Here is a 14,242-nt window from a genome sequence, read left to right on the forward strand (position 1 = left end):
ACACACCTCCGAAGGTCAGGGATCCTACTGAGAAGGTCAATCTTGGAACGACTGATGAGCCCATGGAAGTGGGTATCAGCGCTTACTTAGAGCCTAGCGAGAAAGGCTTATCGACTTATTACTAGAATTCAAGGACTGCTTCGCGGAAAAATACGAAGACATGCCAGGCCTATCACCAGACTTGGTATGCCACCAGCTACCAACGTTGCCTGATAAGAGGCCTGCGAAGCAAGAGCCGCGAAGAATGAACTCGGAGACCCAAGTTCTGGTCAAAGAAGAGGTCGAAAAAATGCATAAGTCAGGCATTATCAGGGTGCCCAAGTACAATCAGTGGCTATCCAATATAGTGCCTGTTCGCAAGAAGAATGGCAAGATGAGGGTCTGCGTGGATTACAGAGACCTTAATATGGCTACACCTAAAGATGTCTACCCCATGTCGGTCGCGGATATGTTGGTAGACGCAGTAGCGGGACATGAATTGTTGTCCTTCATGGACGGAACTGTAGGGTATCACCAGATTCCGGTCGCGGAGGAAGACAGACACAAGACCGTGTTCCGTTGCCCGGGGTTCGCGGGCGTTTTTGAATATGTGGTCATGCCTTTTGGACTGAAGAATGCCAGAGCGACCTATCAGCGTGCCATGAACCTGATCTTCCACGACATACTTGGGAAGATTTTAGAAGTTTACATTGGTGATGTAGTCATGAAGTCTAAGAAGCGAGGGGACCATATCGCGGATCTCAGAAAGGTTTTCGAGCGCATGCAGCTACACAAGCTCAAGATGAACCCCACCAAGTGCGTTTTTGGAGTTCAGGCAGGTGACTTTTTGGGATTCAGTCCATCAAAGGGGCATTGAGGTCCCTGAGGATAAGGCAAACGTGGTCATCAACGCGTTTCCCCCGCGGACGAAGAAAGAATTGCAGCGGCTACTGGGTAAGATTAATTTTCTGCGACGCTTCATCTCTAACTCCGCTGGGAAAATCCAACCTTTTTCCCCATTGCTAAAACTGCAAGGAGAAAATGAATTCGTCTGGGAACCTAAACATCAAGAGGCTTTCGACAAAATTAAGGCCTCTTTAGCGAGCCCGCCAGTGCTTGTTCCTCCCAGAGATGGATTTCCTTTAAAATTGTATATTTCCGCAGCTGAGGCTTCCATTGGCAGCCTCCTCGCTCAGGATGATGAAGAGGGCGTAGAACATGGCATCTTTTACCTCAGTAGGACACTCACAGATTGCGAAACGAGGTACACTCTAATGGAAAAGCTGTGTCTTACATTATACTTCTCAGCATGCAAGTTGCGGCATTACATGTTGTCCTTTACTACTTGCATCATTGCTCAAACCGATCTAGTCAAGTATATGCTATCGCGACCTATCCTGAGAGGTCGTATTGGCAAGTGGGTGCTCGCCTTGTCAGAATTTTTGCTACAGTATGTCCCACAGAAAGCGGTAAAGGGGCAAGCCATCGTAGACTTTCTGGCACATCACCCTATGCTGGACGTCCCTGCGGTGAGAGATTTAGAGGTTGCTGCTGAAACTTTAGATCACCCGGACTTGGCGTGCTTGCCAGAGTACGCCACGCTGTATCACGCCACAGTTTCACTCCAACCCTGGGTGTTATATTTCAACGGTTCAAGAACAGATACACTGGCAGGGGCAGGGGTTGTTTTGGAAAACCCAGCGGGCGATCGTTTTTCATATTCTTTCCAGTTGTAGTTCCGGTGCACTAATAACCAGGCGGAATATAAGGCCCTCATTATTGGCCTAGAGGTGTTGCTGGAGCTAGGAGTCAGAGACATCCAAGTACGCGGCGACTCTTTGCCCATGATCAATCAGCTTCGCGAGAAGTTCCAATGCACAAGCTACTTGCTCGCACCATATTTGGATAGCGCACTGGAACTTTTGGTCCAATTTGATGACGTGGACTTAGAACATATTCCTCGCGAGCGCAACTTTGCTGCCAATGAACTCGCTCAGTTGGCTACAGGCATTACCTTGAAATATGGGGTTCGCGAGCGAATTCTAAAGGTCGAGCGCCGCACGCTGCCATCGTGGCTTGCACGACCTGACCCGCCAGAAAAACCGACAGTAGCAGTTTTAGATCCTATTGACGTGGATTGGCGTATCCCTTTGATTGCTTACCTCAAGCAGCCAGATCCCACGGCAGACAGGAAGATCCGTTTTCTTGCACTAAATTACTTCCTCAGAGGTGACGAGCTGCGTCGACGTGGTGAAGACGGCATAGACTTCAGGTGTGTGTATGGCCGCGAAGCAAAGCGATTAATGCGAGAGGCACATGCAGGTGTGTGTGGAGCCCATCAAGCGGGTCCAAAGATGCGTTGGCTAATCAGGAGACATGGTTATTATTGGCCCAGTATTTTAAAGGATTGCATCGCGTTCGCGAAAGGGTGCCAAGATTGCCAGGCACATGGACCAGTCCAGCACATTCCCAATATTCCCATGCAGCCTATTATTAAACCTTGGCCTGCGCGAGGCTGGGCACTGGACTTGATTGGAATGATTCACCCTCATTCTTCACTCCAGCACAAGTTCATCATTGTCGCTACTGACTTCTTCACTAAGTGGGTGGAAGCTGAGCCTTTGAAGGAGGCCTCCGGTGCCAACAATCGCCAATTCATCTTTCACAATATTATATGCAGGTTTGGCATCCCAGAGGTGTTGGTGTCAGACAGGGGGGGGCAGCATTCATGGGTGGTGAAGTAGAGAAGCTCGTCGCTGAATTGGGCATACAGTTTATTCATAGCACTCCCTATTACGCTCAATCCAACGATCAAGCGGAGGCCAGTAACAAGATTATCATTACTCTATTGAAGAAGATGCTTGTTGAGAACCCTCGCCAGTGGCATGAAACACTGTATGAGACATTATGGGCTTATCGCACTTCCAAGCGGAACCCTATTGCCACCACGCCCTATGCTTTGATGTTTGGCCATGATGCCGTTCTCCCTTTGGAAATCAATATTCAATCCCTGCGCGTCCAGGATCAACATCACTTGATCGGTGAAGATTATGTCCAGGCTATGTGGCAGGAGCATGAAGATCTTAGCGAGAAGCGCTTAGAGGCTTTGGACAGCTTAGTGATGGAAAAGCAACGCATCGCTCGCGCCTATGATAAGAGGACGCGCGACCTCAGTTACAAAGAAGGTAAGCTCGTTTGGAAGGTGGTATTGCCGTTTGGCGAGAAATTGACCGGCCGCGGTAAATGGACTCCGCGCTGGGAAGGACCCTTTGTGATTCACAAAATTTTGGAACGAGGGGCTTTTCACCTTAAAGATTTGGACGGCGAACTCCACCGCAACCCAATCAATGGCAGGTTTTTGAAGAAATATTACCCCAGTGTTTGGGAATTTGAAGATCCACCAGATACACCTGTCTCTGGGACAGGGGGCAAACATAGTCTTACTTTGTTCGCGTTCTCCCCTACATTTAGGCCTCCTCTGTGGCCTCATTCTCATGTATTCGCTTCACCTAGTAAGACTAGGGGGGCAACAGTCTATGCATTCCGGCTTTGTATTCGCGGCCTTTAGATGTTAATTGTGTTCGTTGTTATGACGGATTCTTCAAATCTTAAAATTTTTTCAATTCTTTTGACAATAAGTGTTAAAAGCATGTGTAACAAGGCCTATACCAGAGGCCTTACTATATGAGAAAAGTATGATAATAGCAAAAGAAATATATTTGCATTCATAAAGTGGCTTTGCGGCCAAAAGCAATACAAGTACATTCGCGAAAGTTACATTTCCAGATTACAAAGCCAAAAGTGGCTGAAAATCATAAGTTGGTTTCAGATCCTCTAAGAGCTTATGGATCTTCTGAGTTTGCTGTTAGGAGGGTGGCAGCGAGATGATCTCTCTTACTCTTCCTCTCTTCACCCTCCTTCGACTTGGGCTGCAGTTGTTATCATCTGTACTACAAGGAGAGGGAAGAAAATAATCCATCGCAACCCTTCCAGTTGGTTATCCTCCGGGATGAAGGTGGTCATCAGAGGAGAGCGCAGCCCAGTTGCTTCATCTCCCTCCGGGACAAAACGGAAGTTTGGTTCGCTAAGTCCAGGAGGTAGGGCGCCGAAGAAGAGCGTAGGGCCTTGGGTGGCCTCCCACCCTTCTTCGGTTTGGTCCTCGCGAGGGAACCTAAGGAGAAGGACTCCTCAGAATGTGGTATCCCGCGTTACGAGCGCCGCGTGTTCTTCAGCCTAACTGAAACCGGTGAATCCCATCCAGACTTTCTGAGGCCAAAGACATGCGGCTGGACCTGAGATTAGGCCATAAGGCCTACCCAGGAATTGACATTAAGCCATAAAGCCTAAGATCTAGAGGCTAAAAGCGAGGTTATGAGGAGAAGATTTCAGAAATAGAAGGAAGAGAAGTAGCGCTTGCAAGGTTATTTCTGGGTAAGCCATGGTTGCGTGTATTTTCACTTCCACAAGTACAAATATTTATAGGGCCAACCTCAGTGGCCTCAGCCCTTGGATGGACAGTTGAAGTAAATTCAACGCCATCAATAGAGCCATCAATAAGAATTGAATGTTATGATCTCGGAAATGAAGGAAAATTGAAGACGCATGGGAAACGGAACGGTCTTCAAGGAGGTAACCGCTCCTTTTTCGAGATATCTTTTTGAAACGGTTTAATGAGCAGATAAGGCAAAATTAAATGCTTAATTGCCTACAAAAGTAAAGAAGTATTTGGGCCAGTGAGTGGGCTAAATAAATAACTAATAATATTAATATTAATATTGTTCATACAAACATAATGGGCCTAACACTAGAGGCCTAAAGCCCTCGGCCCGCATAAGTTAGGCGGAGGAAATGTTCATCCAGACGAAAGCTAGCATCAGCAGTGGCTTGTTCGGCTTGTTAGGTTGCCGCGCGAGCTTGGGCCAAGTTTTGAGATAATGTCTCAGAAGCGGCTAAGGGTTACTCCATTTGAGGTTCCTCATGGTCAAGCCTGTCCGTCACAGCAGTTAGTTGGGCCTGAAGGTCCTGAATCTGGGACCAAAGGTGATTTTGGGCGAGCCACAAGTCCCTAATGAGGATGGCCCGCTCACCCAGGAAGTCGCGCAGAGAGTCCATCTGTTAGGCCAGGGCCTGATACTGTGTCTAGGCCTGCCTAGCCTGCGCCGTCGCGGCCGTCTTCTCATTGAGCCACCTGGGGAGATCCTCTAATAGCTTGTCTATAACGCGGAACTGGGCTTCAGTGATGGCACCCTCGCGGAGAAGTACTCGGAGGTACTCTAAAGCTCTCGTGGGCGCACCAGGTGTCATGATGTCGGGGCCCAGGAGACGGCGAAGGCCTTCTCTAGCATCATCTACAACTCCAGATGGAGTCACTTCGAGCACGCGAGCCAGCCGCTCTAGTCTGGAAGGAGGCGCTGGCGGTGGATTTGGAGCAACAGGAGCCTCAAGAGGCTCCGCGACAGGAACTGCCCCTGGCACTGGCTCAAGGTTCACTCCTTCCCCTGCTTCAAGTACTTGGGGGGCATGGGGGACAGGTTCTTGGACAACCACATTTTCACCACCTGGCTCAGTGGGATTCTCGCCAGCCATATCCTCGTTTGGAATAGGGTTCTGACCCTAAAAAGAGATGTCAGAATATCGAAAAGGTCAAGATGGGAGTCATAGGAAAGGTAGCTACAAGAAAATGTACCTCTTCAGCAATTGGCTCGCGGGGAGATCCTGAAGCACTGAGAAGGATGGGAGTTTCTGTTGTCATTTGTTCCTGGGCAACCTCGACAGTGTCTGGAATCGAATCAGGTGCTACTTGTTCTAGGATGTGTGTTGTAGTTGGCTGCTCGCGAGGGGTGTCTGGAGGTGGCACTCTTTCCTCAGCATCAGGCGAGCTATCATCTAGAATATGCACTGGCACCAGAGCCAACTGCGAGTCACTCGAGGCATTGATATGAGGTGGAGGGTTGGTCGAACCAAGTGGCGCTTGGGCTTGCGAAGAGGTTGCTCCTCCGCCAGCGGTGGACGATCCTTCCCCAATTTGCATTGAGGAGCCTATGGATCTGTGACGAACCTACAAGTGAGGAGCGTTATAGGTTCAGACATAAGGATGAAACGAAGGTTTCAGTGCTCGCTTTAAGTATGTATTACCAGTCGATCAGCTAGTGGTTCATCTTCTGCCCAGGGGTCAGTCCGGGGGTCGGAGCGACTGTGCTTGCGGGCCAGAGCAACAGCGATCTGATAGGACTAAAGGGGTCAGATTGGAACTAGAAGAGAAATAATTTTGAGTCGGTCAAAAGACTGTTTACCTCTTGCGGATCTTCATCAGAAGAGTCTTCGACCTCAGGCTCCGTCATTATTGCCTTTTGTTTCGCGGCCTGACTGGTGGCCGAAGGAGCATCAACTGCTTGACTGCCGGAAGGCGGCATACTTCCCCGCTACAATGAAGTTTGAGTTAGGGAGATAAAAGAGTGAAACAGAAGGAGAAAAATGGAGAATATGCTAAGGAAATTACCTCTTGAGAGGGCTCGCGGATTACGATTCAGGCTTGAGCAGGACTCGGGGCTCGCGCGGGTAGCGGAGCCGTCGCAGGTTGCGGAGGTTGTGCTTCATCCTCAGGGAAGTGAGCGAGCAACTCAGTATCAGCCTTATAGGGGTACCTCAAGTCTTGGAAGAGGGTCGCGAAGAGCTCATCATCCCACTGTCTCCAGCAGTTAACGGAAACTTCTGACCACCATTGCTCATAATCCTCAGCAACCCCATTGAGGGGAGCGATTTCATTGTCCCAGTTAGGAAGGTCGACCAGTGCGAGCATGCTTTGGGCTGGTAGAGGCCCAGTTGTGGGGCCAATTCTGCGCCAAGAAGTGTTGTAGTTCCAAGCATCATAGAGGGGGAATGGCACTAACTGGATCAGGCCGAGTTGGCAAGCGAAGTGATTGGGGGCATAAAGCTCGTAACTGTGTTCATCAGCGGCGAGCCTGATATCTGAGCAAAAGATCGCGCGGTGAAAGGCCAAGCGCGCGCGATCGCTATAATTAGGGTCCCCAGGAAGGAACCCTTGTTCAAGTAGGGGTGAGAATCTTCTATTAAGCACCAAGTCTAGGTATGGCATCTCGTCCAGGAGGTACAAATATGAGAAACATTCAAAATAAGGTGGGGATGTGTACCTTGTCTCGCGGCAGAGCCATCGACCAAGAAGCTCGTCAGCCGGTGGAATGTCGAGGATCCAAAAGGGGCCAGAAACGCCGGTCTCGAAAGGGTGCATGGTGGCTTGGTACAGGGTGCGGTAGCGCCTAGTACAGGTTGTCTGAGTCCTACGCGGCGGCCGTTGTAGAGGGCCGTGGCCAGAAAATTCCAAGGACCAGTGGGCTTGTTAGAAAAAGTGCAGAAAATAAATTTGCAGAGCCAGTATTCCAGAAAAGCAATACCACCAGTCGCATTGTGCTCCTTGCGATAGTGGGTCAGCCGCCGTGGGTAGAAGCCGCTGTAGGAGCCGCGGCCGGTTTGAGCCATCGTCGAGGGGAACTTGGCGGAGTCAAATTGGCCATGCACGTAGGGCTCGCCGTCGATGGGTAAACTAGTGATGGTGAGAATGTCTAGCAAAGAGATGCTCATTTGGCCAAATCGGAAGTCGAAGGTATTGGTGGCGGTGTTCCAGAAACAGAGAATCGTGGCCAGCGGTGAGCGATTGCCACCGCGAGGAAGGTGAAAACACATATCAATGCTGTGGGTGATACCTGCCGCGTTCCAGCGAGCCAGATCTCGCTCTCGCGCTTCGCAATACCAGGAGATCTCTGCCGCGCTAATGGTGGGCCAGAACCCTATTTTTGCTTTGTACGGATGCGCGCCCTAACTGTTGAAATCTCCAGGGGTCCTTCGGAGGACTGGAATGGGTCGATTGATGGGTAGAGCGTAGAGGGCGAGAGCGTCTTCTGGAATGGAATCTCGCGGGGAAGGACCCAGTCCGGCATGATCGTTTAGGAGTCTGAGTAGCAGAGGTCTCTGAACGGTGGTATGGATGAAGCAGCGGGCATCGACGCCGGTTCCCCATGTGTGAGTAGCTTCCTCGTTGATTTCTTCCTCTTGATCGATGATCATTTTCTTGGGTGGAGCCATTTCTGGGTTTCTGTGAAGAAGATAATATGGAACAAGAAGGTTTCTGGGTTTAAGAGAGACTGGAAGAGTTTCTGATGTGACAGGTTTGAAGTGGCTGCGAGGTTTAAATAAGAGATTTTGTGAGGGAAACGATGTGACGAAAAGACGTTTAGGAAGAGAACAGACGCGAGCCTTCATTAATGGCCTCGTTTCTGTCATCAGGCGTGTCGTTTAAGTCCCCTTCAATCAGTTACATTTTCGCGGGTCTAATCTCGGGGCCTGGGGGGCAATGTTTGAGCCCAAAAGTATTTTTGGCAAGATCCCTTTAGGGGATTTAGCATAGCGGGCCGTACCTGCGGCCCAAAAATAAGCCTACTTGGATTTGGGTTACAGCTTCACCCATTCCAAGATCCATAAGGAAAACGAGCCCTTATTGGAATCAAGTAGCGGAGATTGAATAGGAAACTTCAATCAATAATCCTTCTACGGCAAGGAACAGTCGAAACCCTAAGGTATAAATACCAGGTTTCAAGGATGAAACAGACACAACTCTTCAATCAACTAATCGCATAGATTATCAAAGCCTCTCCGGAGCAAACCTACCTGCAACCTAGTTGTAACCCAGCGAAGCAAGGGTAATGCCCTCGCAACCCAGCGAAGCTAAAGATACGCTTTAGCAAACCCGTGCTTTCTCCAAACTTCCCGGTGATTGCTCTGCTCAACCTACAATGTTGAGTATCGATTTGGTGACGCGAAGAGATCACAACACAAGCCCTTATCCGTAAGGCAAAAAGTCCTTTTCCGAAATGCAGAGAAAAGAACCTGGTGACGAGGTTGGTGCTCTCCTCGTCCACAGCGTTTGATCAAGAAGTCAGGTCAAGGGACTCCCCGACGACTGCACCCCACGGTGCTGGCACGCCTGCGCACTCAAAAGAGACAGTTTGCACCCAGACTGGTTTTGGAGCCAAAGAGGTAAGAAAGATGGAAGACGGGTACAATGCTGAACACTAAAGCAAAAGCAAGAGTACGTAGTGCTTCCTTGTAGTGGAAATGAAAACATATGGATTATAAGATCTGTAGAGAAGACAATATCAATATATATGTGCATGACAAACAATTAAAGCAAAACAATTAGTGATACGATATGAAAACTAGCTAGGCATAAATGATGTAGAAATATACGACGCAGAAAACCAGAGACACCTATAATCAAAAGAAGACTAGCTAAAGTACTAGAAGCTAAGGACCTACAGGCTGACTAAAACAATCATGCATGCTTATTATTCCTGGATACGCATTACTATGCAATACAGCTTTGACAATGAATGAATACAAAATACATGGTTATACTCCCCAGATTGATAATCTACTAACCTAGTCCAATATACCATAGGCAAAAATACAAAATGTGAATACTTAAATTCATGAATGCGCATTACATGCATGTTAAATTTGACAGAAGCTAAAACCATGCCATAATTATGTAACAACACATCAGAAACACCAAGCTACATTCCGAATTTATCTTCACCAAAGAAAGCATTGGCAAATGAAGTCCTGTTAATACCCACATTATGTAAGAGGAGGGTTTCAAGAATTGAATTTGCATCTTCAAGTCCTGGATATTTCATCAAACCAGTGTGTTAGCTAGGGACAGGGATAAACAGATGCCCAAGTTGCACTGGAATGAAATGCTTCGGTGCTCAGTGTTCATACCATGTTCATGGATGGCTTTGGCAACCATATTGTGAGAAAATCCCATGCTGACAAAACGATAAGAAACTTTGGTTTAGGAAGGTCCTAATGATGAGCTAGCCTGTAGGAAGATAAAAAGGAATTGCATGTTGAGAATACCACATACATATATGATTATATAACCATCAAAGTGTCATACTTGCTTATACTTGTATACTTTTGTGCATGCACAATGTGTATGTTTGCAAGTTCATTGAAGTCATGAAAAATTGGAAAGTAACTAGACAAAAGAGGAGGATAGTGGTGGTCAGAGAAACCAAATCAGTAAAACAGAGTTAGCTGAACAACAACAAGGTACTGTACAAGTAATGATGCTAAAAAGAAAGTGATCATTATGAATTCCATAGGGTGGTACAGTTTAGTTAGGTAGAATAGAATGCAATACTTATTGTGTAAGCCTCCTTAGGAACTTTGTGTTTTACTACTTAAGCAAAATCAGAAAATAGATGAACTGAAAACAAAAACAACACACAACAGTTTTATAGTGGTTCAGCCAAAACTTTAGCCTACGTCCACTTCGTGATCTCTCTTGAGAGATTCACTAGCACTATGAAGAATTTAGGCGTTTACATGTACTTATTGCAGATCCCTCAAACCTTCTGGACAAGTTTTTTTTTATCTCTCTATCACCTTGACTCTAAGTTTTCTACACTCGATCTTTGTCTTAGTTCTCAGAAAACCCCCTGCAGCTCCTATTTATAGGACATAGAAGCTGCTGATACAACATGCAATTAGGATTCCCTATCCTAATAGACTAAGCCTTTCTAAGCCTATATTACAAATCCTAGTAGAATCTGAAAGATTAACTTTCCTAGAACTTATAGAAAAGCTGCACGCAAACCTCGCTTTTTCCTTTCTAGACTTGGATTTGACTTCTAAATCCTACCTTTTCCAGATTGTACCAATGAGCCAAGAGCACAACAATATCCACCCTAGTGAGTTGATACCAAAAGACGATTGCTGCAACCTTCAGGATGTCTTGAACCTGTTGAATTAATCCTGAACAAACCTTCAAGAACCTTCACCTTGGCAAGACTCTTCTTGCCTCAACGCACCTCAAGTGAGGAGGTGCTCCACCACAACTCAGCATGTTGTGACATTGAGCAAGTTCAAGCAATGCTTGAACTTCTCTATTGCAACGGGCTTGGTAAGACAACCAGCAACATTGTCATCTGTGTGAACCTTCTCCACAATGATTTTTCCATTTTCTACCCAATATCTAATCCTGTTATAGCGAACATCAATGTGTTTCGTCCTTACATGAAACACCTGATTCTTTTCCAAACGAATGCCACTTTGATTGTCACATTTCACCACAACGCCTTCTTAGTGTTAATGTTCAGATATCAGTGGTTGCTAAATCCATTATAACGCTGATCCTGGTCTGGACCGCTACTGAGGAGATTGTAGGACTACAGCTTTTTGTCAAGTAAAATACAAAGGGCATCAGAGGGAGACCGCGGTTGGCAGTCTTCTCTACTCTGATGCTTAAGTTAGTCAATGTATTTATGTTGACAGAATAACGTTAGGTAAGTAATAAATGTGTAGTTAAAGAGGAGAAAGGAGTGGACCTTTTATAGGTGAGGGAGATAGTGATCTCTTCCTTGCTTTCGATGTGGGACTGATATGCTTCAGTTTCCAGCTTCTGATGCTTCAGCGAGGTGTTCTTGGCGCAACGCGGCGCGTGGCGGCTCGTCATCGGTGATCTTTGGTGGTCCGAAGCTCAGGTTGTAGGCTGTATGTCGGTGTTTCCATTAGTCACACCCATGTAGATCATTGGTGCCGCTGGCGATAGTATGCTTAGGCAAATGCTCATGTAAGTAAAAATCCCCCAAGTCCCCAGTCAAGGAGGGCTATCTTGGTTGGGGAGTTGCCTAGCGGTTTTGAAGCGTTACTTCTGCTAGTCTTGCCGAGCATAATTAGCATCAGTGCATTGTCAACCATGGATTCGTTCTGAGCAAACGCTTTATACCCATTCGGTTGGGCCCCTGCTAGGCCCCTAGGGAGTCCCCCACTCCCCGGATAAGATAGGCCTCCGATGGGCGGCATAATTGTTTGATCAGGGGAGCTACACGGAGCAGTGGGTGTTAGGTAGCGAGCCTAATCTTTGGTACCCAACCATCGGAGGTCAACTGCCTAATCAGGGCTGTCGTGGACGTTTGTTGGCCTGTTCCTTTTCTCTTTCCCGGAGGAGAAAATGCTTGACTGTCATGCCGCGTAGCGGTCACAATCATTTATAAGGTGTGGCCTTGATGAGAAGCTTGCTAGCGGTGTTGCGTTTGGCGGAGACTTCTCCATGCAAGAATTTTGAAAGTGAGGAGTTCCGCTAGCAGAGTTGCGCTTAGCAGAGACTTCTCCTTGCAAGATTTTGAAAGTGAAAAGTTTCGCTAGCAGAGTTGCTTTTAGCGGAGACTTCTCCTTGCAAGATTTTAAAAGTGAGAAGTTCCGCTAGAGGCGTTGCACTTAGCGGAGACTTCTCCTTGCAAGAGTTTGAAAGTGAGAAGTTCCGCTAGTGGATTTGCACTTAGCGGAGACTGCTCCTAGCAAGACTTTGAAAGTGAGAAGTTTCGCTAGCGGAGTTGCGCTTAGCAAAGACTTCTCCTTGCAAGACTTTGAAAATGTTTGGAACATGACGGTTGGTATAGATAAGCATTACGTCTGACTCTATTGTGCCGCGTGTCCCCCGTTGATTGGTTTGGTGTGTGGGATTACGGGTCTTCGGCACCCCCGTCGTTTCGCCATGAAATGCGAGTAAGCGTACCTGAAGAGACGCCTCGGTTACCCCAAGCAGTTAGTGAGGTCGTAGGGCAAGTGTCGTCATCTGGGGCGGTGCCACTTCATAATGGATGGCTGTGATCCAGCGGATGTTGACATAAAAGGCCAGGTGGGGGAATCAGAGGAGTTAGCACTTTTTGCCTCAACTTTGAAACTCCTGGCTTCGTCTTCAACCTCTCAAAGCCTGCAACCTAAAAACCCAAACTGAAACCTTTTGCTCGATCGTCGTGGAGTGAAACCTTTTGCTCGATCGTCGTGGAGGCCGGAAATCATTCATTCCCAGGATTGTGGTACTGCGAGCGAGCTCTTGCTTCACATACTCGAGGTTGGTGAACCTGCTATCTTCTTTGCTTTGATTTTAGCTTGTGTTGTTGTTTGAACTTTGTGTTTCGATTTTGCAACAATGCCTGAGATATGTGTCTAAGGATTTAGGGAATGATTTGTGTATTTTGTGACTGAGTAGAGGGTTTGTAGTAGGTAATTCGCTAGATGGTCGAATCTGGGTTAAAGGTTTGTGTTTTGGATTTCTGGGTTTCACTTTGCTGTGTTCTTGGCTAAACTCTAACAAAGGGAGAGTTTAGATCTGTTTGGCACTAACAATTTGGGTTTTAGGTTGTTTCTGATGGCAAGCGTCATAAAGATCTCAAGCAGTGAGGATTCTGGGTCTGACGTGTAGCTTGACTCTTCCGATAGGGCTTTTATTGACTCGTTGCGTCAGTCTGCCCCCGCAAGAACCTCACTGTCCGAACCGCTACAAGCCATATACTTGAACATGGTCGTGCAACGCGATAATGTTCGCGGGGGACCTCAGCAGAAGGAGAGGATATTGCCGCTAGTCACCAGTAAGAAGAAAGGCTGGCAAGTAATAGTGTCGCTAGTGGTTCTCAGTAAAAAGACGATGGTCCCACCGAAGAGGGTAACTCCAAGTCGTCGTGGGTATTGTCCGATGACACTCCCGTCGACGAGCCGGAAGGTCCGATGACACAGGTGCCAATCAATAGGATTAAGCGCGTATATAAGCTTCCTAGTGCAGCGAAGATGACGCCGCCAGAGGAAGATGATATAGCATCATTTTTGCCGAAGGGGTGCACCGCTATCCAGGAAGCAGTGTTTCGTCAAGGAGTTAAGTTCCCCTATTGCCGAATCTTCAGATTCTTTTATGCGAATTCAGCCTTGCATTTAGGCAAGTTTGCCCAAACATGTGGAAGATGTTAATGGCACTGAACTCGCTTTGGTGGTTGTCCGGCTGCGAGGGTCCTATTGCGGCCAGAGTTCTTCACTTCTATGAGCTTATATATGTGAAGAGGAAAGGTTGCAGCGGTCAAGTAAACCTTACTCGTTGCGCTGGAGCGCCGAAGCTGATTGAGATTCTACTAGATTCCATGTCCCCTTGGCGGGCGATCTACTGTGTGGCCACCGAGGGTTGGGAATACGACGCCACGGTGAACCTGAAAGAACCGACCTTTAGGATTATGTCGAAGTTTCAACCTATAAAAGGTTGCTGCTGACTTGCTTGTTATTGTTGTTTGTTCCTTTTTTTTTTTTTTTGGTGCAGTGGGGTTGTGCTTTATGCTGACGACCGAATAAGAGTGTCGCATAGCGCAGATTCTCGGTTGCTGGAAGAATCAGAATCTTCTTGACCTTCATCTGCTGA

The sequence above is a fragment of the Rosa rugosa genome, chromosome 6 (assembly GCF_958449725.1).
Source record: "Rosa rugosa chromosome 6, drRosRugo1.1, whole genome shotgun sequence".
NCBI classification, from domain to species: Eukaryota; Viridiplantae; Streptophyta; class Magnoliopsida; order Rosales; family Rosaceae; genus Rosa; species Rosa rugosa.